The 24,566-nt window shown below is 38.9% G+C and overlaps 1 protein-coding gene across 4 annotated transcripts in view; it reads right to left on the bottom strand.

The window, feature by feature from the left end:
• TRPM3 (transient receptor potential cation channel subfamily M member 3) overlaps positions 1 to 24,566 on the bottom strand; it is a 948,117-nt gene that overhangs the window by 913,307 nt on the left and 10,244 nt on the right. The gene's annotated exons all lie outside the window — the stretch shown is intronic.

The following is a 24,566-nucleotide window of genomic DNA, read 5'->3' on the forward strand; positions in this document are numbered from 1 at the left end:
TGTACAATGGGATACACATTATCAAAAAGAAACAAGGTCTTTCCCCCAGGAATGTAGGAAAGGGCACAAATGATCAGGAGACACAGGATTAGACCAGATGCAGACATCAGTCAGTTGCCTACACCTTCTTTCAGCTCCCAAAGGAATTTCAAAGCCAATAGATAACTTCTAGGCTTTTTGTTCATGGAAACAAGATCTTATCCTGGAGCTTCAGAACTTACAAAGGTTTTTGTTTCCTTTTCTTCAATGTTGTACAAGTGGATTTGCATCTTTTCCATTAGGAATGTGAGAAGACCAAAGTAAGCTTAACCCATTCTCACCACAATTAGTTCAAAGAGTCCCACTGGAAATATTTTGTTTGCTTTTTACATTATCAGATTTAGTATAATCAATTCATAACAAAATGTCATTTTTTGACTTTCATCTCTTTCCGATGTTTCTTTTTTCATGCTGCTGTGTGAAATTATCAACTCCATTTGCCTTTATTCCCCATACCAGGGCTGCTTCAAAAAACAGTAATTAATATTTGCAGATGGCAAATACAGATTCAAGATGAAAATATATTTTAAAGGATATCAAATGCTAAGAAAACATACATGTATCTATTCTTCAATGCTTCATATTTAAATGCAGAAGCACTTAAAATCAAAAATAAAGACAAAGCCTCCCATTACTGAATATGGAGGGGTCCTTCTTAAAATAAAACATTAATAATTTCCCTTATGAAAAGATACAACCCTGACTATTTTGTTTGCTTTATTCCTGGTGCCTAACATACTATCTAGGCTATATGGAACACAAAATAAATATTTGTTGCAGCTAGCATTGTGGCATGAGTTAAGCCACCACCTGCAATGCTGGCATCCCATATGGGTGCCAGTTCAAGTCCTAGCTGCTCTACTTCCTATCCAGCTCCCTGCTGTTGTGCCTGGGAAAGCAATGAAGATGATCCAAATGCTTGGGCCCCTATACCCACATCAGAGACCCAGATGAACCTTCTGGCTCCTGGCTTTGACTTGGCCCAACTTTGGCCACTGCAGCCATTTGAGATGTGAACCAGCAGCTAGAGGACCTCTCTCCACATCTCTCCATCTGTCTCTCTGTAGCTCTTTCAAACAAATAATTTTTTTAAAAAAAATTTAAGTCAAAGAATGAATTATAGCAATGCAAAAAGCCATCAACTACAGTCTGCCTATAAAGAGATAATCTAAGAAAAAGAAATAAGAAGCTAACTAAAAATAACTCAAAAAGTAAGAGACAGTGAGATATGTTGCAAAGGAAAAACATCCCAGTGAAGATAAAGTCTGGACAGAGATAAACTTTGCCAACCTTAGTATTCAGTTTGGGACAACCTTCCTAGATGGGAAAGCCACTTAAATCAGTTTACCAGGAGAAAAATATACACAAACCCTCACACAAACACAATGAGACTTTTCCATTTCTATTCATAAGAGAAAAAGAAAATGAACTCCTATCAACTGGTTCACTCTCCAAATGCCCAAACAGCTGGGAATCCGAAAGCCAGGAGGCCAGCTCTCTGCTATGGCCTGGGAAAGCAGAAGAGATGGCCCAAGTCCTTTGGCCACTGCACCCACGTGGGAGACCCGGAAGAAGCTACTGACTCCTGATCTGAACAGCTTCAGCAGTTGAGGCCAATTGGGGAGTGAACCAAGGGATGGAAGTCTCCTCTCCTCTCCCCTTCCCCCCTTCCCTTCCCCCCTCCCCTCCCCTTCTCCTTCTCTTTGTGTAACTTTGAAATAAATAAATCTTAAAAGAAAATAGAAATGACAGTAGTGCTTGAGAATTCAAGGACTGAATACAAAGACAACAAAATGTTGTAGAACCAGAGCTTCAAGTTCAGGGATATGTATAGAACAATGACTTAGCTTGAAACGTGAGTTCAAGAGTCAGATTGGGGGTCTCCAAGAAGTTCTAATCCATAGTGAAGGAAAATCTTGTTGAGCAGGTTATAGTCAATGCACATGACTATTAATCTAGACAGGAGATGTGGTTTAAGTTAATGGGCTATTTTCTCCTATTTGGTTTTCATGTTTTATAACTAAGAGTCTAATCAGAAGAGACTCATTTATTCATCATGTAGTCTGTGCCAGACTTGAGGACTTTATATACTTCAACTATTTTATCTTCAAAATTCCAAGATTGTTCTTTTCTATAAAAAAGGGTGTAATAGTTGAAACTAACAGCCAGCTTAAATGAAGTAATTTTTCCAAGGTCATAAAATTAGTAGTCAGTTGCAAAGGGATTTATACACAGGCAAGTTCCCAAAACTATACCCTTTACAAGTGTCTTAATCGTACTAGCAGTGAGTGGATAAACAGAGCTCACCAAGTGTTGTGGTCTGCATGTATCCCCCAGAATTCTTGTGTTGGAAATGTAACACCCATTTTAACATGAGATCACTTTCTTTATAAATGGATTAAAGTCTCTTCATGAAGGGTTTGGCAAGGTGAGTTCACCCATGGCAGTGCCCTGTGGAAGACCCAGCATTCAAGGCACCACTTGGGAAGCAGAGAAACCCAGCCCTAACCTGCAGTTAACTTGATCTTGGACTTTGTAGCCTCCCGAACTGTCAGAATTTTTTTTTTCCTAAATTGCTGTCTCAGGTAATCTGTTGTCATAGACTAAAACACTGTGCATGCTGTTTCTCTCTTCTCTGGTTCATACCACATTAACCTAGAACTGGTTCTCCAAACCTGACCATTTTCATTGTAATATTCATGAGGCTAAAGTGAACAATAACCTTTTAGCTGTTATTTAAAAATAAAATTTAATTTGTAACACTGTATTGCCCATATGTTAGTGCCACTCTTCTTGATGTACATGGCAGTTCTGAACTCTTAGAATCAAGCAGCATGTTCTGTGGTCTACAAAGCCAAAAGATACCACTAAGATGAAAAGATTATGCCATCTGAGGGCAGAAGCCAGCAGCTAAGTGATACCATGGAAATGAAATTTTAATACGATCGATTTTATTTCCGCTACATCAATACCTCATTACAAGAATCCGTTCATCATAACAATAGGTTGTCAAAACCTGGTGTTGTGAAACAGACATGATATTGCTGCTCTCTTAACAGCTTATTCATTGATTACCTTTTCATTCCTTTTAAAAAGGGAAATTTAGTAGTGAGGTATATCAACTACCTTGAAAGAAATGTTTCTTGAACAGACACTTTTAAAAGACCCCTATTCTGTCAGATGGCCTGCCCATTATAAGCACATTTTCCAAGTAAAAAAATGTACCAGGTAATAGATACATTGGTTAACCACAGGACTGAACATTTTAAGTGGGCACTGCGAGAGAATTCTCAGGTGCATTATATGTAGCATAATACGTGAATAGATCTTGTGTTCACTATCTTAGAAAGACAAGATACTAACTAAAAGTAGAGAACTCAACTCATGAGGATTATAAACAGAGATTGCTTTTCACAGAACAAATACTTAGTCTTTTTTAAATAAATAATGCATTTTAAATATAAAACATGTAGTAAAAAACCATGTGTGCTTTAAAGGGACAAGAAAATGAGCCATACAATTAGAATAGCAAGTCTCATTTCTTTAGGTCATTACAATAATCTGAAAAGGGCCCCAATGATATGATTCCTAATCCCTGGAACTTGCTAACGTTAGTTTATTTGAAAAAGGGACCTTTGCAGATTCAAACTAAAGATATTGAGATGTGGATTACACAGATGGGTCATACATACAATTCTAAGTATGAGAGAGAGGAAGAGGGAAATCTGACCCACCCAGAAGAGAAGGTAAGGAAGCAGAGATTGGAACGGCATGACTACAAGCTGAGGGATTCAAATCATTCACCAGGAACTGGAGGAGCCAGGATTCTCTCAAAGCCTGTGGCCTTCCTGACACCTTGGTCTAAACCCATGACACTCATCTCAGACTTCTAGTCTCCAGAACACCAAGAAGTGAAATGTCTGCTGTCTGAAGCTGTCCAGTTTGGAGTCCTTTGTTAAGTCAACCACAGGAAAAGAATGTAGTCATGCTTAGATTTAAATATAATTCCCTAAGTATTATTCTTCTTGTACTACATATTCTTCTACCTAGAGCTTTTAAGAAAACTTGAGAGTTTAAGTAAGTTTCAGACTATAAAATAATTGCAAACAGACTTTACAAGAAATTATAAAATTCTACTGCTATGTACTATCATTAAATTCTTACTGTGGAAAATTGATTAGTTCCAACCTACAAAATGCCTGTTGCTGCCCCAGTGAAAGAGTTTTCTATACCCTGGATGGGTAAATAAGAGACTCTTGTGAGGTCCCCATCTCCAACATTTCCTCTAGATTTGTGGTACAAGGATTTTTATGAAATCTAAATACTAAGAATAATCAGTATTCGAAAATAAAAAAAAATAAATTAAATGGGGAGAGATTATTTCCAAAAGTCTTCCTGTAAACTGCACTAAAGGAACAGGATGGTACAAAAATACTGAATTTCTATTATTGCCTTAGTCCACAGAAAAACATTTTATTACTCCTGTTATAATATTTCAAAGATTTTTTTAGTTTTCATTAGCTGAAAGGAACACTGAGAATTGCCCTTCTCAGCACATCAATGTTTAATATTATTTTATGCCACAAAGACAAAAAAAGAGACTTGGTTACTTTATGGAGAGAAACCAAGTGCTGCTTGAGACTTGGCACCTGTCTAAAGTTGTAAATTAATGGAGAAGATCTAATAATGCATCTTTGATCAGTTATTTCAGAGAGAAAATTAATCTAAAGCACAGATTTTTCTTACAATTTTATAATACAATATTGAGTGAACTATTTAAAAATTATTTTTATATTTAATAAGTCAGTTTGAACTAATTTTTGACGTTTCAACTTTCCCAAACTAACAGCACAAGATGCTTAAAGTTATGAGGGCAAATTCCTGTTCTATAATTAGAAGAAAATATTTCCGCCGGCGCCGTGGCTCAACAGGCTAATCCTCCGCCTTGCGGCGCCCGCACACCGGGTTCTAGTCCCGGTCAGGGTGCCGGATTCTATCCCGGTTGCCCCTCTTCCAGGCCAGCCCTCTGCTGTGGCCCGGGAAGGCAGTGGAGGATGGCCCAAGTCCTTGGGCCCTGCACCCCATGGGAGACCAGGAGAAGCACCTGGCTCCTGCCTTCGGATCAGTGCGATGCATCAGTCTCTCTCTCTCTCTCTCTCTCTCTCCTCTGCCTGTCAAAAAAAAAAAAAAAAATACTTCTTATCCCAAACAGAAATCTATCTTCCTATATAATTTATCCATCCTTTATCATTGTTGATGAATGGAAATTTATATTTTACATTTTAAACCACTATTCTCTTTAAAAATAAAGTGCCTTATGATATTTTTATTTTGGTTGCAATCATATTTAAGATTGGCTTACAAAATGTTTCTTCAGGGCCATATCCATTTCTATTTTTGCTGACTTTATTGAGGTATAATTTAAATCCATAAAATATATCTATTTTAAATGCACGCTACAGTGATTTTAACAAAATTATGTATCTGTGAAGCTACTACACCAAGATATAGAATATTATCACCCAAAAAAGCTTATTTCCGCTCCTTCCCAGACAACACAATTACCCCACTCATGGATATTCATAATTTGCTACCTGTTACTCTAGGTTGGATTGGTCTTTCCTGGGGAGTCATATAAATAAAATCATATAATATGTTCTTTGTTCCTACTTTTTTCACTGAACCTTTTCTAAACAATTTAACAATATAGTTTGATATGTCAGTTGTATCGTCTTATTTATTGTTGAGTCACTCATTGAACAGCTATACCACAATTTGTTCATTTGTTATTAGTGGACATGTGGATTTCTACTTTGCTGCACTGATCATTCGTGAGATAGTCTTTGAATGCCCATATTGTATTTCCCTTGGGATCACAGAAGCATATGGGAAGTGTATGTTCAATATTATGAAAGATGGCTTCCTAAAGCATTCTGAACTGTTTGTTCCAGTTTGTTCCTCTTAACAAAGTATCTGAGGAAACTAAATTTTTGAACTTGATTCCTCAAGTTTCTAAGAAAACACAAAACCTTTCTATTGTGCGACAGGCCCATCAAAAAGGGGAAATGGATAGGGATAAATATTAAAGTATCTGGAAATCATTACTTAGGAGAATGACTAGTCATTGTTTTAATTGCGCTTTAATAGTGTGCTTTAGAAGAAGCAATACTTGTTAGCACAATGCATCATACTGAGCCCTACAACATCTGGGCCCAAGCACCAGTCCCCATCAACTGCCTGAACTTTACAAAAAGAAGAGGAGGGAATATAAGACCCCTGCTGAAAGTAAATATTAAAATAATTTTAGCAAGGGTTAAAAAGTTTGGCTGCTGACAGTAGCCATTCCTTAAGATAACTGTGTCTCCACCTGCCTGCAGAATAACCTTGGGAAACTGCCTTGTGAAACTGCTCTGTGTAACGGTCTCACGCGATAACACTTGCAGGAGTCCGGAAAAGAGTTACAATAAGGTTCTGTACTGCCATCCTCGTCCTTGCTTGCTTCAGCTGCTAAGAAGAAACTGCCCGTGACCCTCATCCCAAGCCCCTTACCTAGCAACCATTAACTTACCCAATAAAATGCTAGTAACCTGTAGCTTGCCCAATAGAGTTGTAACACAATTAAGTATGCTAATGTTGTGGTTTTTAGCTTTAAATACTCTGTAAAGCTATTGTTCGGGGCCGCTCTCTCTCTGCACCCTACCAGAGGGTGATGCTGAGACGGCCCATTTGCAAATGTAATAAACTTTCCTCTTGCCTTTTGCATCGATTGGAGTGGAGTCTGTGTTTCTGGGGTCCGGTTTGTGGGTTTGTGGGACGCCTGCTTAAGGGGTCTTACAAGAAGAAGCAATACTTGTTAGCACAATGCATCATACTGAGCCCTACAACATCTGGGCCCAAGCACCAGTCCCCATCAACTGCCTGAACTTTAGGCCTGATACCTGTTCCCATGAACAATGTTGATGGGTCCCTCACCAAAGCCCAGGCAGATAATATCTAGGGGAAAGCATTCATGTTAGTGTGTTGTCAAAAAGGGGAAAGGCCCTGAGCTAAAAGGAAATAATCTCTACTAACAATCTTGGGCAAGTTAAGGTTCTCCATCTATAAAATTCAATGGAGAACGCTCCTCCTCCACCAACTTAAAAGGCTCCCTAAAAGGTTCTAATAACACAATGCACTCCAACATACTAAGTGCTTTGAAAACCAAAACCACCTAATCAATCTTCTGCACTTCAAACAATATGAACTTAAAGGGAACAGGTGGAAGCACCTAGAAGGGGATGCAAACCTGGGGAACTAAAACTAAAAGCCACCATAAAACGTAAAATGCTGGCGACTTTGTGGGTTCTGTTCATCTTGATACAGCATCTACTTCCTGGGACAATTATTTTATCTCAAAATAACACGGGATGAGTACATAGAAAAACATTGTTAGGATTTATTGGAATATGATCATTATCATAGTAATGTGTGAAAAATATTTATTCCAAAGATCTTTTGACATAAAGTATGTTTTCCTCAGAAGGATCAAGAAAACAAATGGCTGTTTAGATTTTAAGTTTGAAGATGTTACTCAAGTATTTTTATTTTTTTAAATTTTTGTATTTATATAAAGGGAACAAATTTCATGTGTTTCATATCTGCAGTTTTCAAAGCATAATCATACTTCCCATCCTAACCTCCCTCTCCCTCCCTCACACCTTCCTCCTCCTTATTTTTCATTTTTAATTGACATAATTTCAATTTACTTCATAGTCACAAGCTTAATCTTCCACTAAAGAATTCACAAAGTAGTAAGTAGAAAAAAACAGTTCCTCAATAGTATAGGAAAGGGCTATAATCAATAATCAAGCCTCAAAATGTGAATTTCACTCAAATACATTACACCTTTTTTGCACCTGTATATTAATTATCACAAAGCAAGAAAAACATGGTATTTGTCACTTGGGGACTGGCTTATTTCACTAAGCCTGACGGTCTCTATTTGCATCCATTTTGCTGTCAAACACAGGATTTCATTCCTTTTTATGGCTCAGTAGTATGCAAATGTTTTTAATACACCATATTTTCTAGTAGCACTTTGGTTGTCTAGTAGCACTTTGGTTATTTGCAAATTAATAGGCATCTCTTTGTCTAAGAAATAGAATTCTGAGACAATCTGCTTCAGAACAATTTTTTAAAAAAATGTCAGGTAACTATTCAGTTAATGTATTCTGGCTATAAATACTGATTTCTCTTAGTCTAGCTGTCATAATTGGTATTAGCAAAATGGGAGAAATCAAAACATTTACAATAAAAATTTATAACCGGACAGACATCACAATGAATAGAAATGCTTATAACAATGTGAATGTACATTTTATCTCTGAATTACACACTTAAAAGAGTAAGATAAATTTTCTGTTAGGTATGTTTTATCCCAATTAAAAACTGTAACACTATAAAATAGCTGCTACAAATGATCTCAATTTTACCTGTTTCCTTCACATAATATCAGACTAAAGATTTATGCTCTGCATTAAAAGTCAAATAATATTAGCTGTTCTTACCTTGGTTCAGATGTGTAATTCAGACACCCTGAACATTAAAGCTCCTAAGCTTTATTCAATGAAATTCAACAAAACTATCATCCTAACTCAAATTGTCAATTTTATTAACAGTAAACCAGTCACGATCTAATTGATTATATATTTACATTTAAAATTGCTATATCTCATTTGTGCACATATTTTTGTGAGAAGCAGAGGGACAGGCAGAGCTCTCATCCACTAGTTCATTCCCCCACACACCTGCAACAGTCAGGGCTAGGCTAGGCCACAGCCAGGACCTGAGAATTCAGTGTAGCTCTCCCACATGGGCCTAAGGGACCTCAGTCCTCCGGCTGTCACCTGCTGCCTCCCAGGGAGCACATTAGCAGGAAGTTGGAATTGGAAGGAGAGCTGGGACTTGAACTCAGGTACTGTGATGTGGGATGTGGGTTTGTTAACCAGTATTTTAACTGCTGGGCCAAATGCTTACCCAAACATTTCATTTTAATGAACTTTCATTTTTTTCATCTATAAAAGCTCCATACGCTTTAGCTGTGCTCTCCATGTCATGTTAACTCTTTATAAAAAGAGAATAGAAATGTGACACATCGCGAGGCAGGTGGTAAGGATGGCAGATCTGGTGTTGGGGGACAGGCAAAGAAGAAAACTGAGGGTGGTGACAAGAAAAATGGTGAGGCCAGGGACACTGCATTCACTTCCTGTGCTGACATTTGTCTCAAAGAGCCGCTGAATCAAGCATTAGCGAGTTTGTCGATGTCAAGCCGTCCTTCCCAGATGATGTGCTTGGACAATGTGCACGGCACACACTATGAAGACAGTAGTAAGTAAATGGTAACAGAATACGCTACTCTAAGATTGTCCACTTCCGCATAGACTGTTTTGTGCTGATGGCTGTTGAGAAGCAGATAGAGCTTGAGCATCTGAAAATCTGAAAGCCAAAATGCTTTGAAATATGAAATTTTTGACTATCGCCATCAAGTTCCAAAAGTTTCAGGTTTCCAGACATTGCAGATTTCAGATTTTTTGGATTAAGGAGGCTCAACCAGTAAAGTCTATGCAAATATTTCAAAACCTGGAAAACCTCAACATCTCAAACACCTCTGATCCCTAGCATTTCAGGAAAGAAATATTCAGTCTGGACAAGAAAGCCTCACTGCCTTCTCCCCATTTGCCTAAAAGCAGAACGTAAGTTTCCAAAGGTGTTCCTCCTCCTCCCCCTCAGAGGACAGCAGTTCCTTTCAGAGGAGACCTTAGACCCCTACAGCCTGAAGACAGCATGAAACGAGTCCACATACACGGCCCTGACTCGCCTTTACCTGACATTAATTCCTCATATATTATTCTTCCCACAATTTGCCACCCCTAGAGTCAAGGCCATTTTCCTTCGCCTTGTCACTTCTCTAAAAATGAATTGTTCTCTATTGAAGGTGTTATATAAGCCAGCGTTCTAACCCAGTGTTCTGATTTACTTTTTCCTGGATTTTCTCCCTAGTGTATATGAACTATGAGGGTACTTAAAAAACTGATAAAAATATGGAAAGATGTGTGTTTTAGTGCCAAAAATTTACAATTCATACACAAGTTTTCATTATACACATTTTTCCATTAACTTTTCGTAAACCTCTCATATACAGGCCAATAAAGTTCTGTTTTTCTCTTGTCAATCTTTCAGGACAGGAGCATCAGATGAGAATTTAGAAGAGCAGAGGGGAAATTACAAGTAGTTTTCCTCCCATACAGTTGTAGGTATCATAGAGTGATGAGAATACAACTGCCAAGTTAGGAAGGAGGCATGGCTATTCTGACACCACACTGAAAGGAAAATATGGAAACGGAATCAGTGTTTCAGATGTTGCAGGAAAATTGGACAGCTTCTACAATTATAACGCGAGCCAGTGATGCCACCTGTGTGGTTTAGGATACTACTTTTTTCTTGGGCTCAAAGATCCATCCTCTGAGACCTCGCAGTAATTATTCACTGCTGAGTTAGAAACTCATGGCAAAGGGTTAATAGCCCTCAATTCTGTGCCTAATTTCCCAAGAAATCCCATGATCTAATTTTACCAAAATCTGGACTTTCATGAAATATAGTTTGTAAAGTCGTTGTCCCCTTGCACATCACAGATGACATAATTTGACAGATCTTGCCAGCAGTACACATCCAGACCCTTTCAAATGAGTGAAAAACATCCCCAGGTTCACTGAATAAAAGAAACAGACTTCAAATGAAACACATTTGGCTGAGCCATGTCATGTTGCTGTGTTTGCTTTCTCTGAAACAGTTAGCCTTTGAAATTTTTTCAGCTGATAATTAAAACACACGTATTATGTGATGTTTCCAGTTTCTAGACAAGTCCATGTTATACAAACTCAAATACCTTTTGTTCTATGAAGGTTGAAGAATAATTTCTAAGGCTTTGACTTTATCAGCTTGCCACACACACCCAGAGAGATAGGAGACCTTGAAAACCTCAGAGTCCCATATTACATCAAGATGCAGTATCTGCAAAGCAGAACCTGCTCAGTCTAAATCTCAGCCATAGAACTGACAAATGCATTACATGACAATCCCCCATACCGCTGATTATTAAGAGTTTTTTTCAGTTCCCAGCACCTTCATTTCAGCATAGCACTGCTTGCTCACCAAAGCATAAAACCTGGAGTCAAACTCCATTTCCTGCTGAGAGCAAGTTGTTATCATTAACATTAAATTCACTTCAAGTCTATAACAGATTTTAACTTTTTGAGAGATGACTTTAAACTGCAAAATATTGCAAGAAACAGGTAAACAGAGAAGATCCATTGAAGGCCAGAAAATCCTTAAATGGAATTTCTTTTAAGAAATTTTTTATGACTACCCTTGAAAAAGCAATCAAAATTTGCCATTTTGTTTTCAAGGTTCAAGCTTTTGAGACTATTTTGTAATGTGACCTGCATACAGGGGAAGCAAATATCCCAGCTGAGCAATGAGGAAAGGTGGCATTTTCTGAATAACCATTCCTTTGTTTAAGAATAATTTACTGTCACCATTTCACAGAACAGTCTTCCAGAACTAACACCCGGCACCATGAAAGCAGTTTGTCTTCTCTCAATATTTTATGCTCATTACTGAAGCTTTGTGGGTAGAAAACACCATGTTTTTCCAGACACAATGAAACAATGTGTATTATACCTTCTGGGGTTATGAAATTAAAAAGTATATATACTCATATTTCAAAGAAATCTAAAAGGACACTCAGAATATTAGCATTATAGAGAAGTAATAGTTTTGCCTGATCTATACACTAAAATCTCCTCTATTTCTAAAGCTTATTTCTTCCTAAATCTTAGCCTCCACCCCTAATTTCTTAACAAAGAAAATAAAAATTATCTTTATGAGGCTAAAATTGTTAAAGTGACAACTACGCTTTGATGTAACGAACTTCCCGCTTGTGCTCGTCTTCCACATCCAGTCACGTTTCCTTTGTTAGGGACAAGCTGGCCGACACAGCTGAATGAAATCAAGTCAGCTGCGCTACTAGGCCCTGACTGTGGCCAGGACACAGCAGATGTAGCCCAGGAGTTTTCCAGCATCCCAAAGTCTGCCTTTTGGTTTCCACCCCAAACAATTCAGATTCTTAAGGATAACTCACAGAACAACTTTGACATTACAAAACTGTAGGCTTCCTCAAAGGTGACTCAACACAGCAGGGCTTACTACATTGTATCCTTTATACGCAAATTCAGCAATCTAAGGTTCTGATTTGTATTTGTGTTCATATATTGGTCAAGAACTGTCATTTGGTATTTTACACAGAAAAAATTGTATTTTTTCAATCAACAGAAAAAATCTGGATTCAGGTTCATGTTTTTCGTCACAATAAATGATAATGGAAGAAAGAGCCATCTATAAAACCCTCAGAGAAGTCCAGAGAATAAAGGACCTTTCTAAAATAAAATTATACCAAAAAGCAAACAAACTCATAATGGGCCACATATGTGGCCTAGGTGTCCAGAATTACATGCTGAGGAGTTAGACAGGCTCTCCTCTTCTGTCAAGTCAAGGAGAGAAACGCAGAACCACATGAGACAAGTTAAATCATGTAAATACAAGCAGTATCACAAGGCATGATGTACGTTTCAAATACTGACAATGATGGGGTTTTCCTCATTTCTTTTTTCTTAAGAAGTCACTTTGCTTTTTGGTATAATTTTATTTTAGGAAAGCCCCATTCCTCTGGACTTCTCCAAGGACTTTACAGATATCTTTTCTCCCATCATCACTTTCTCCCTCTGGTATCACATTCCTTTGAGCACACATGTCCTTGGATTATTTGTATTAAGAGAAAAAACTACCTTGATTGCCTGTGCCCTTCCAGTCCCCCATCTCATCTTTCATGCTTTTTTTTTTTTTTTTTTTGACAGAGTTATACAGTGAGAGAGACAGAGAGAGAAAGGTCTTCCTTTTACGTTGGTTCACCCCCAAAATGGCTGCTCCGGCTGGGCACTGCGCCGATCCGAAGCCAGGAGCCAGGTGCTTCCTCCTGGTCTCCCATGCAGGTGCAGGGCCCAAGCACTTGGGCCATCCTCCACCGCCTTCCCGGGCCACAGCAGAGAGCTGGACTGGAAGAGGAGCAACCGGGACAGAACCGGCACCCCAACCGGGACTAGAACCCAGAATGATGGTGCCGTAGGCGGAGAATTAGCCTAGTGAGCTGCGGCGCCGGCTCATGCTGTCTTATAATTAAGCCTCTTGAAAGATTCAATACCACCTCACCTTTCATTTAACTCTCCATTCAGCATACTCCTATCTGGCTTCTGTTCTCATTACTATAATAAAACTGCTCTTGACAGTTTCACAAAGAATCCAAATTGCGAAATACAATTGGCTCCTAAATATCTTCATCATACTTGAACCATCTCATCAGCACATCTCCCTCATGAGGCCCTTCTCCTCTCCTAAAAGACACTCCATACTCAACCTCTCTGACATAATCATACAAGTGTCTACCGAATTATCTATCTATGTCTCCTTGAATGACCCTTCTATGAAACAGATTCACCCAATCCTTTCCTGGACCTCTTTATAATCTCTCCATGCATTACCATCCTAATTAGCATCATTTATTCCCAAGGTTTAAAACCATTTATAAACTGGCAGCACTCAGATGATCTGATACAGCCTTTGGGCTCAGTCATGCATTCATGATGACCAACTTGACACCACCATCTCAGAGTCTGTATGTGGGCCTCTGAATTGCCACCAAAGTCTGTTCTGCCAAAATCAAATTTCTGTAAATCTTGTCATCCACCTAGCTGCTGAAGTCAGAAACTTGGGAACCATCCATGATTTACCTGGCTCTCTGAACACCCATATGCATCCTAAATGGCAATCCCAGTTGTTTTCACCACAAGAATAGCTTAGAAAAATCATTCAGTTTCTTCCCATCTCATGGCTGCCACTAGGCCCAGGCCAATCATTTCTCAATTTTTTCCACAATAACCTCTCACTTCCTCTTGTATTCCTCTTCCTACTACTCCCCTCAAAGCACTACAATAAGTTTTAACAATAAACCTTATCTCCCATAACTTCATTGCTTAAAATTCTTCAATGATTTTGCACACATTGGAAAAGAAAAACAACAACACTGTAGACTTCTTACTTCTCCCAAGAGCCCAGGGTTCCTCCCCAGTACAATCTCCTGGCACTTTCCACTTCATTCTCCGGCTCCAGCCTACTGTTAGTCTCTCAGCTCCTCAAACATGCTCTGGTCCTTTCCATTGAAGAGGTTTACACCTGCTGTTGTCCCCACCTGGAACGCACTCCCTGTAACTAAACTGTCCTTCAATTAGATTACAACAGAGTCAATGTCACTTCTTCAAAGTGGTGTTCCCTGGCCTCCCTCTAATATAATACTGCTTCTACCAGTTATTTTATGCCATTAAACTTTGTTTTGCATAATTATGTATTCACCTACTTGTTTATTGTGTCTTCCTCTAGCCTGTGATGTATGCTTTTATAAGAATAAAAGAAATGGTAGCCCTATTGGAGTAATCAACAATCTCTTCCTACCAACTTTTCATTAAAAGTCTTATTATCTGTCACACATCTTGCATTAGCTTTGGGACTCCCACTTCACATGCTTTTCTCAATAATGTCTAAAAGGTAAGGCATGCTTTCAAAATGCACAAATCAAGAAATAGGGACAACAATGTAAAGTAGGCTGTTCATGATAACCAGAATGTTGGGAATGGGGTTCAAATCCGGCTCTAACTAAATCTTTTAAAGCTCTTTGAATTAGACTCAGTTGGCTCCAGGTGCCTCAGATTCCTCCTCTGATTGCAGAGTCCGGAGCTTTATTTAATACTTTATTCTTGGCATCTTGAAAATTCTTAATAAATTCTGAATGTGTGGCCTTATGCTTTCATCTTTCCTGAGGGCCCACAAATTATCTGGCTGTTGCACAAGTTCGGTTGTGAAGAGCTTCCTATACTTTACTGCTGGCATTTTCTTTCTTGCAAGAATTTAGGATCTAAGTAAACTCAGTGATTTACCACTGAATTCACAGCGATAAAGCGTTTACAAAAGTGTTATGGAAAAAAAAAAAAAAACTCCCCAGACCTAATCCCAGAGGTAAATCACTGTTTCTTTTCTCTGTCCTGAGAAACGTCTGCTTATCTCCTTTTTATGTTTGTCATTAAACCTGATCTCATCCTTGAACAAAAGATCACTGTCCCACCTCCACTTTTTCCAATCTCACAGAACTAGATTATTTTGAAAGTTCAGTCACCCAACAAAAGACTTTGTATAACAATGTTGCCCGCTGAGTTAGGCCATTATTCACAAGCTCAGTAAAAACACAAACCACCAAACTGATTAAATATCTCTCAGAGAAATAATGATACCTTACGTACTGCTTTTTTTTCCCCCTTCAGCAGTCCAGGATTCTGCCCTGTGCCACAGAGTCGACCAGATGGCTCTTAACGAAATGTGATATTCATCCATCTTGCAGCCTCTTAGGTCTTACTCTGAAGCTCTCACAATTTTAAAGTGTAATGCCCCAGAGCCACCTGGCAACTTGTTTAGAAAGCAATAGCTGGGACCACTCCCCAGGTGTATTTACTTAGGACCTTCAGAAGGCGAGGCCAAGTCCTCCAGGTGATTCGGGTAAACGCTGACATGCAGACTCACCACGTCAGGGAACGGGCATGGACACAGTGGCAGCCAGGGTTGGGTAATCATTTCAGTGACTTAGAGATCTTGTCAAATGGTAGTTTTCCAGCCCTAACATAGAGATGAAAGGGACACAGTGCTGGTAGGGTCCATGCAGTAGTCTGTACTCTTAAATATTTCCCCAAGCCCTCCTTCAAGCGCGTGGCTGTATAAAAAATCAGCAACGCACTGTGATGAACAGTTCTTCTATTTTATCCTGGCATTCCTTCCCCAATTCTTTTTTTTTTATTGTTCAGTTTTGTTTACTTTATGCTCCTGTGTGTATGTATTTATATCTCATTGATGAACGTCTACCAAGCCTCACAAATTTAATATAAAACAACTCATTACGATGCTTCTGGCCTGTTTCAGCAGCCAATTTGCAAATGATACTGGCCTAAGAGCCTTACTCAGTGAAACATACAACACAAACAAAAACCACCAGTAGCAACCACTACAACAAATACATGTTCTCACAGCCAGGACTGTGGCACAGTAGGTTATACCTCTGCCTGTGGCACCACCATCCCATATGGGATTCGGTTCTAGTCCCAGCAGCTCCTCTTCTGATCCAGCTCTCTTCTCTGGCCTGAGAAAGCAGTGGAAGATGGCCCAAGTGCTCGGACCTCTGCACCCATGTGGAAGACCCAGAAGAAGCTCCTGGCTCTTGGCTCCTGGCTTCAGATCGGCCCAGCTCCAGCCGTTGTGGCCATTTGGGGAGTGAACTAGCAGACAGAAGACCTTTCTCTATGTCTCTCCCTCTCACTGTCTTTACCTCTACCTCTCAAATAAATAAATAAAATCTTTAAATAAATAATAATCTATGGGCACATATTACTACCTTCTAATCATCAAAGTACCCAGGTTCCAAGAATTGGTCTCCTGACTTATGTTAATAGAAGGAGTGTTTTCCAGCAGATCTAAAGAACCTGTTCTTGAGGACCCTATGTTTGCACAACCTCCACTCACCGGTTAATCACTAACACGTTTGTCTTGGTCACTGGCCAGAGGAAAACTAGTGAGAAAAGACTGTGACTAAATGTATCTTTTAACTTTCTCCCCAACTCAAACCCTGCAACATTCTTTTATATCTTTTATATTCTTCAGAGAGGTAACAGTGAATGCTTTTTCCTCATAGTTTGTTTTTCAATCTTTGCTCTGTATTTCAGCAAGTATAGAAAGAGAGAAGGAGGAGGGAGGGAAGGAAGGTGGGAGGAAGGGAGGGAGAGAGGGAAGAAAGGGAGAGAGGCAGATTTTTAAGAGCATAGAATGTTGATCTAGTCAGCATGACTGCAAATCTCAGCTTCACGACCTTGGATCTGCTACTGAATATCTCTTTGCTTTAGTTTCCTTCCCTGTAAAATGGGCATCATGAGGTGTGATAAGGAATAGTTGATATTTGCAAATTTCAAAGAGTATCTTCTACTGTGTGGAATTCAACAGGTATCACTACTAGTAACAATCCTATGTCACTGTTCTTTTCAGTTTAATCAAATCTTTGCAGTTTGAATCTGCAAATACATAGCCTCCCTTATCCTGGAGGCCAAACTGTGCAATCCCATCTCCAGAAAAACATGCTATCATCCTGTTCCTGATTCTCTCCACTGTTTATTATCTATGTTAAAAAGCTACAAAGTCCCCCAGCTCCAATGTGATATGAGATGAGCACAGCATGCCCGAGTTTGGAGTCAGGTAGACTTGGACTCAAACACGGATTTACTATTGCTCTCCTCTAGGCTCTCTTTGCCCCAATCTCTTTGACTTTCTTCTTGTTCACTCTTGTGGCATGCCCTTGCCACAGGACACTTGTACTTGCTGTTCTTTTTTCCCCTCAGTGCCATGCCTTGTCTTCTCACCTCCTTCTGACACCTGCTAACAGCATCAGAGAGAGTTTTTCTCGAGTAAGATGCACCCTCTCTCATTCTCTACCTCCCTGCCTTATTTTCTCTCATAGCACAATCACTGGAAATTTTATTTCTGCATACTTATTTGCTTGCCTATCTTCTGTCAGTACTCACAAGAATATGAGGGCTCTTCAGAAAGTTCATGGAAAATGAACATTAACATTTAATTCCATTTTTCCATAAATTTTTTAAAGATTTATTTATTTGAAAGGCAAAGTTACAAAGAGGCAGAGGCAGAGAGAGAGAGATAGAAGTCTTCCATCTGCTGGTTCACGCCCCAAATGGCTGCAACAGCCAGAGCTGTGCCATTCTGAAACCAGGAGCCAGGAGCATCTTCTGGGCCTCCCACGTGGGTGGAGTGGCCCAAACACTTGGGCCACCCTCCACTGCTTTCCCAGGCCATAGCAGAGAGCTGGATTGGAAGCAGAGCAGCCAGGACTTGAACTGGAGCCCATATAGGATGCTGGCACTGCAGGCGGTGGTTTTACCCGCAATGCCACAGCGCTGGCCCCAACCATAAATTTTTGAAATGCTCCTATTCAAACTACAGAAAACCTGGAATGGAATGGAAATGGTATCTCCTTAATCAGACTGTTATACAGATTGAATGATATAACATGTAAAAAATATAAAATCTTTGCAAATATTAAATTCTGAGCATACAGCAAATATCCCCCTCTTATAAAAAAATATTTATTTATTTGCCTGGAAATACAATCTGTGTCTTCAACATGGGTGGCAGGGACCTGAATACTTGAGCCATCTCCTGCTAATTCCTAAGGTGTGCTTTAGCAGGAAGCTGGAATCCTGAGTGGAGCCAGGACTCAAACCAATACACTCCAACATGGAATGTGGGCATCCCAACTAGCACATTAAATGATGTGCCCAATGCCTGGCACCATTTTTTCTCTTTTCTCATAATAAATAGAGAAGATAGGCATGTTTTGCTTCTTTTCTAATCCTTCCACTAATGTCATTCTCACAATTAGTGTCCCAGTGAATGGAGAAGAATAAACAGAAATGCTTCAGTTTAACAGTCACTACCTAGATTAGCATCAAAAGTCAGCTTGACTTCATTATACTTTAAATATAGTTGATTGTGAAGATATAGAAAAATACATTTTATGAGCACCCAGAATGAGATTAAAGAGGAATGGTTGTGAAATGAGATATTTTTTGATCAAGTGACTTTTCTGGTTAATCATCAACCTATTTTCTTTTAGTTGTTATAATTGAATATCTCTTTGCTGATCTTAATGCAATCTCTTGCCTTAAAAAGGAGGAAAAACAGAAATATAAACCCCCCTTCTTTTATGACTGAGTCTATTATCTTGGCTGAGGGTCATTGCTGTGGACAACAATTACCATTTGATATCATTAAAGATACATCATATTGGCCGGAATCTATTCTAACCTCAAGTCAAACCAAAGCAATTACTTTCTCAAATTAAACTCTCAGTGAAGGCTCTTATTTGCCTTTTACTTTTCACATTGTTACCAGTAGATATCTCTCTCACACAAACACACAGAACCTATTCAGCAGTGACTCTAAACTAAATTTAACTCAGTGGATTTAAAGTTTTCTAGATCTAATTTTAATTTTTAAGACATGAAGAAATAACCAGGGTCTATTTAAAACTTGAAAAATATACATATTATTCAACATACTAAAATGATTAAGTTAATAAAGATCATGTAAATACAATTACAATAATGTAATAAAAGTAACCTTTAAGCCACATTCAAGAACAAATCATGACCTTTGTAAGAGAAAAGGAACTTCTTAACCCAAACTCCTAATTCAGGATAGTTTTGAAAAAACAGTCAAAGTTGGTTATGCTTCAGTTCTATGCCAACCACTTCCTAGATGATGATGTTTAGAACTGAATTTACTTCTCTAATTGTTAGTCCCTTCATTGATAATTCGGGCATCCAAATAAAAACTACCTTGGAATGAGGTCAAGGAGCTTTCATGAGATCCCAGATAGTACCTGGGTTTTAGAAATGTGCATTTTCTCCCTTCCTTTATGTCCTGGATATCAAACACCTAAGTCTAGTGCATTTTAACTATGCTCTTTCATTTACTCCATACACAATGACTCAGTTTCCTTGATATTCCAGGCACTGAGCAAAATCTCAGCAAGCATCACTGAAGAAAATACAATCATAATCCTGAAGCAGAACCTAAACCACAGGTATGATCAAGATTATGCTTGACAATGAGCCATTTTCTACAGGAAGAAGAAATAAGACCCAGCTGTCTCAAGGTTTTACAGTGTGTATGATTCACAAGCTATGCAGTAACACAACACTCTGTGGATTACCTCACAGCTCAGATCAGTATGGATCCATGATATTATCACAAAAGCATATTATTCTGTCTGCATCAGTTGGACCCACAGGCTCCAGTTATACAAGATGCAATGTGATCACAAAAAATGTTTCCTTTCTCCAAACCATATTCCATGGGTAATTAGACAAAAGTAGGACTTAGTCATTGCTTATCTCTAGTTCCTTCTGCATTCATTTTTCATAGTCTAATCATTCAAACTATTTGGTGGTAATGACATGAATTGAGCTCTTATTTTAGTAACTGTTACCACTGTATTCTATAGTTATATCCAACAATTTGATGAACCTTTTAAACACCGAGCTTGTTTTGTAGCTGTAATTTAAATCATTCTCACTTTGTATCAGGTTCTGTAATTTGAATCAATATTATTTATGTTATTAAGGAAACTAATTTTATTTAGTGCTTGGATATTTAATACTTTTAAATGCTTAAAAACTCATATTTTCCCACTTTATTGTTGCCAGTGACTCCAAACAAAGGTGTTGTTGTGCAGTGCGTTACTCACTTCTGCTTGCAATAGCAGCATACTATAGTGGAGCCTAGAAAAGTAGCAGACGATGGCCTGATTACTTGGGCCCCTGCCACCCATGTGGGAGACCCAAATACAGTTGCAGGCTCTTGGCTTCAGCCTGCCATAGACTTGGCCATTATGGCCATTTGGTCCTTGAACCAGTGGATGTTCTCTCTCTCTCTTTCTCTCTTTCTCTGTGTGTGTGTTGTTGTTGTGTGTGTACTTCAAATAAATAACATCTTTTTAAAAAGTGCAAAAAAATTACAAAGTGGTAACGTGCCAGGGGATTCCATTCAATCCCATCAAAGTGGCATGTACCAATGCCATCTCACTAGTCAAAGTGATCAGTTTAAGTTCATAATTGATCATAATGATAGGATTAAGTGTCAAAGCGATCACATAAACAAGACTAGTGTCTGCTATTACTAATTGATAGAATTAAAATGGAGAGAATGATCCAACATGGGAAGCAGGATACACAGCAGACTCATAGAATGGCAGATGTCCTAAGCAGCACTCTGGCCTCAGAATCAGCCCTTAAGGCATTTGGATCTGGCTAAAAAGTCCATGATAGTTTCTCAGGCATGGAAAGCCAAGACACTGTGGCAAGAAAAATGACCTAAATGAAAGATCTCTGTGAGTGAGATCCCAGTGGAAAGAACGGGCCATCAAAGAAGGAGGTACCTTTCTCTGAAGGGAGGAGAGAACTTCTACTTTGACTATGGCCTTGTCTAAATAAGATCGGAGTTTGTGAACTCAAGAGGCTTCCATAGTCTTCGCAGCTCATGACAAGAGCCTTGGGTGATTACTGATGCCATAAACAAGAGTGTCAATTTGTTAAATCAACAACGGGAGTCACGGTGCACCTACTATGTGAATTAACAGTAAAACTACTATTCAAACAGTACTCTCTACTTTGTGTGTCTGTATGGGTGCAGTCTGCTGAAATCTTTACTTAGTATATAGTAAGTTGATCTTCTGTATATAAAGATAATTGAAAATGAATCTTGATGAAGAATGGGATGGGAGAGGGAGTGGGAGATGGGATGGGTGTGGGTGGGAAGGAGGTTATGGGGAGAAAAGCCACTCTAATCCAAAAGTTGTACTTTGGCAATTTATATTTATTAAATAAAAATTGAAAAATGCATTTTGAAGTATGTACATAAAATATTATATATCTTTAAAAATCACTTTGCCTGTAAGTTTCAATTCAGTGAATCAAAAAACAAAAATTATAACATTTATTCATGGGTTTTATGTGACAGAGAACCATACTGACATTATTTTGAGTCTTGCCTCTCAACTTTGACCTCTCTCAGAAAAATATTGACCATTTAGCAAATCAAACAGTAATAAATCAATGGCTAAGGTAAGCAGAACAATAGCTTATCAATGAGGTCTGCACTCGAATCTCCAGAACCTGAGGATGCTACCTCACATGGCAAAGAGGATTTAAAGTTGCATGCAGAATTCAGGTTACTAGTCAACAAATTTTCAAAAAAGAAATTATTGTGGGTTATCCAGTTGGGCCCAACAGCATGTTGGTCCTTAAATGTAGAAGACAGAAGCTGAAGAGAAAGTCAGAGAAAGCAAAGTGATGGGAACTGGGTGAACAGGACTGAACTTTTCTTCATGTAAAGATATAGAAAGGGGGCTACAAGCCAAGGAATGAGAGTGGCTTGCCTTTTACTCCACTGAAATCTATGTCAGATTTCTGAACAATGGAACTGCAGGATAATGGACTCATGTTATTTAAGTCACTACATTTATGTCAATTTCATGGCAGCAGTAGAAACCTAACACAATGACCAAAACTTTAAAAATATTTCAAACAAAATGTTAATACAGATAGAGTTTGACAATGTATTTTATATGTTCTATCTCTTAATGACATTTTAATCGGCCTTCACATTAATGGGTCAAACATTTTTTGCTGGTTAATTGAGCACAATAACCCAATTAAAATCTAAGGTCTGACAGTTCACAAAGAGATCAATGGCAACACAGAACTCAGGTCATTATTAGTTCCACTTTTTAAAACCAGCTCTCTCAAGGATTTTCCCTGACTTCACTATGTCGATTATAACTCAGGGTAAACAATTAATGAGTTTCAGTTGATAAAATATATTGCAGCTAATATAAAAGGAAATATGTAATTATATCACCATTTTACAATGAGAAAAAAATCAAAAGGAGTTATATTTCAGGGCCGGCACTGCGGCATAGCAGGCAAGGATGCAGTGCCAGCATCCCATAAGGACACTGATTCGGGTCCCAGTGCTTCACTTCCAATCCTGTTGTGGCCTGGGAAAGCAGCAGATGTTGGCCCTAGTCCTTTGGCCCTTGCATCCAAGTAGGGGACCCAGAGAAAGCCCCTGGCTTTGGATTGGCACAGCTCTAGCCATTGCAGCCATCTTGGGAGTGAACCAGCAGATGGAAGACCTCTCTCTCTCTGCCTCTGCCTCTCTAACTCTGCCTTTCAAATAAATAAATAAACTTTTTTTTAAAAAGAGTTATATTTCACGATATAAAGTACCTATATGAAATTCAAATGTTAGTGTTTTTTTTAATTTATTTGACAAATAGAATTACAGACAGTGAGAGGGAGAGACAGAGAAAGTCTTCCTTCCATTGGTTCACTCCCCAAATGGCTGCAACAACCAGAGCTGCACCAATCCGAAGCCAGGAGCCAGGAGCTTCTTCCTGGTCTCCCACATGGGTGCAGGGGCCCAAGGACTTGGGCCATCCTCCACTGCTTTCCCAGGCCACAGCAGAGAGCTAGACTGGAAGAGAAACAACCGGGACTAGAACCCGGCGCCCACATGGGATGCCAATGCCGCAGGCGGAGGATTAACCTAATGAGCCATGGCACCAGCCCCCCCCCCCAATTTTAGTGTTTATAAGCAATGTTTTATTGGAACACAACCAAGTACATTAGTTTTCATAATGTTTTTGATTGCTTTTACACAATAACGGCAGAAATGAGTAGTTGCAAAAGTCCACACGGTGCATATGACCGCACATTTTTACTTTGTGGTCCTCTGTAGGAAATGTTTGTCAATTCTAAGTCATCATCACCATTAGTAACTAACAATCAAAATCCAGAATACCTCTGAAGTTTCCTTGCCAAAAAATTAAATTAAAAGTCATCAAGAGTCCTGGTCGGCCTGCCAAATCATAGGAAATATAATGGACAGAGGACCGTGGAAGATGATTCTGCTGAGAGATATTCAACCAAACATACTTGGAGAATGTGGGAAACTACAGAATAAGTATGAAGTGTCTTAGAAAAGATAACAGAAAATGAAAAAAAAAAACTGCATGGATTTCAAAAAAACTTTTCCACAAAACAAACCTTTCATTTATTTTTAAAATTTTTTCAATTACTTGAAAGGCAGGTGGGTACAGAGGGAGAGATAAGGAAAGAGAAAGAGAGAAGAGAGAGGTAAAGGGGGAGGTGGATCTTCCATCTGCTGATTCACTCCCCAAGTGGCCACAATGGCCAGGGGTGGGCCAGGGCAAAGCCAGGAGCCAGGAACAACATCTGGGTCTTCCATGTAGGTGGCAGGAGCCCAAGCACTTGAGCCATCCCCAGGATGCATTAGCAGGAAACTGGATTGGAAGCAAAGTACCTAGGACTTGAACTGGCATACTGATATAGGATATGGGCATCTCAAGCAAAGGCTTAACTCACAGCCACAAAGCCCACTCCCAAACTTGTCTTTTAATTCCATTTCCCACAAACTTTTTGAAGGTCCCATTTGCATTTCTCTGACAAGTACTTTTTGAGAAAATCATAGATTAGGAGGACAATTGAGTGTGCTAACCAAAGTTAGAATTTGATTCAAATAAACTGAGGGTAATAAATATGATAATCGAGGAAATGTGATCCTATCTTAATATATGCTGTTATTATGAAGTTATTAATTTATTTAAATTTAATCATAATGCTAGAGATTTCTTTTACTAAGAAATCCTTAAGTTTCAGAAAGTTTTCAGGAAGGAAAGAAATGGTGATTAA

The sequence above is a fragment of the Lepus europaeus genome, chromosome 12 (assembly GCF_033115175.1).
Source record: "Lepus europaeus isolate LE1 chromosome 12, mLepTim1.pri, whole genome shotgun sequence".
In the NCBI taxonomy this organism is placed as follows: Eukaryota; Metazoa; Chordata; class Mammalia; order Lagomorpha; family Leporidae; genus Lepus; species Lepus europaeus.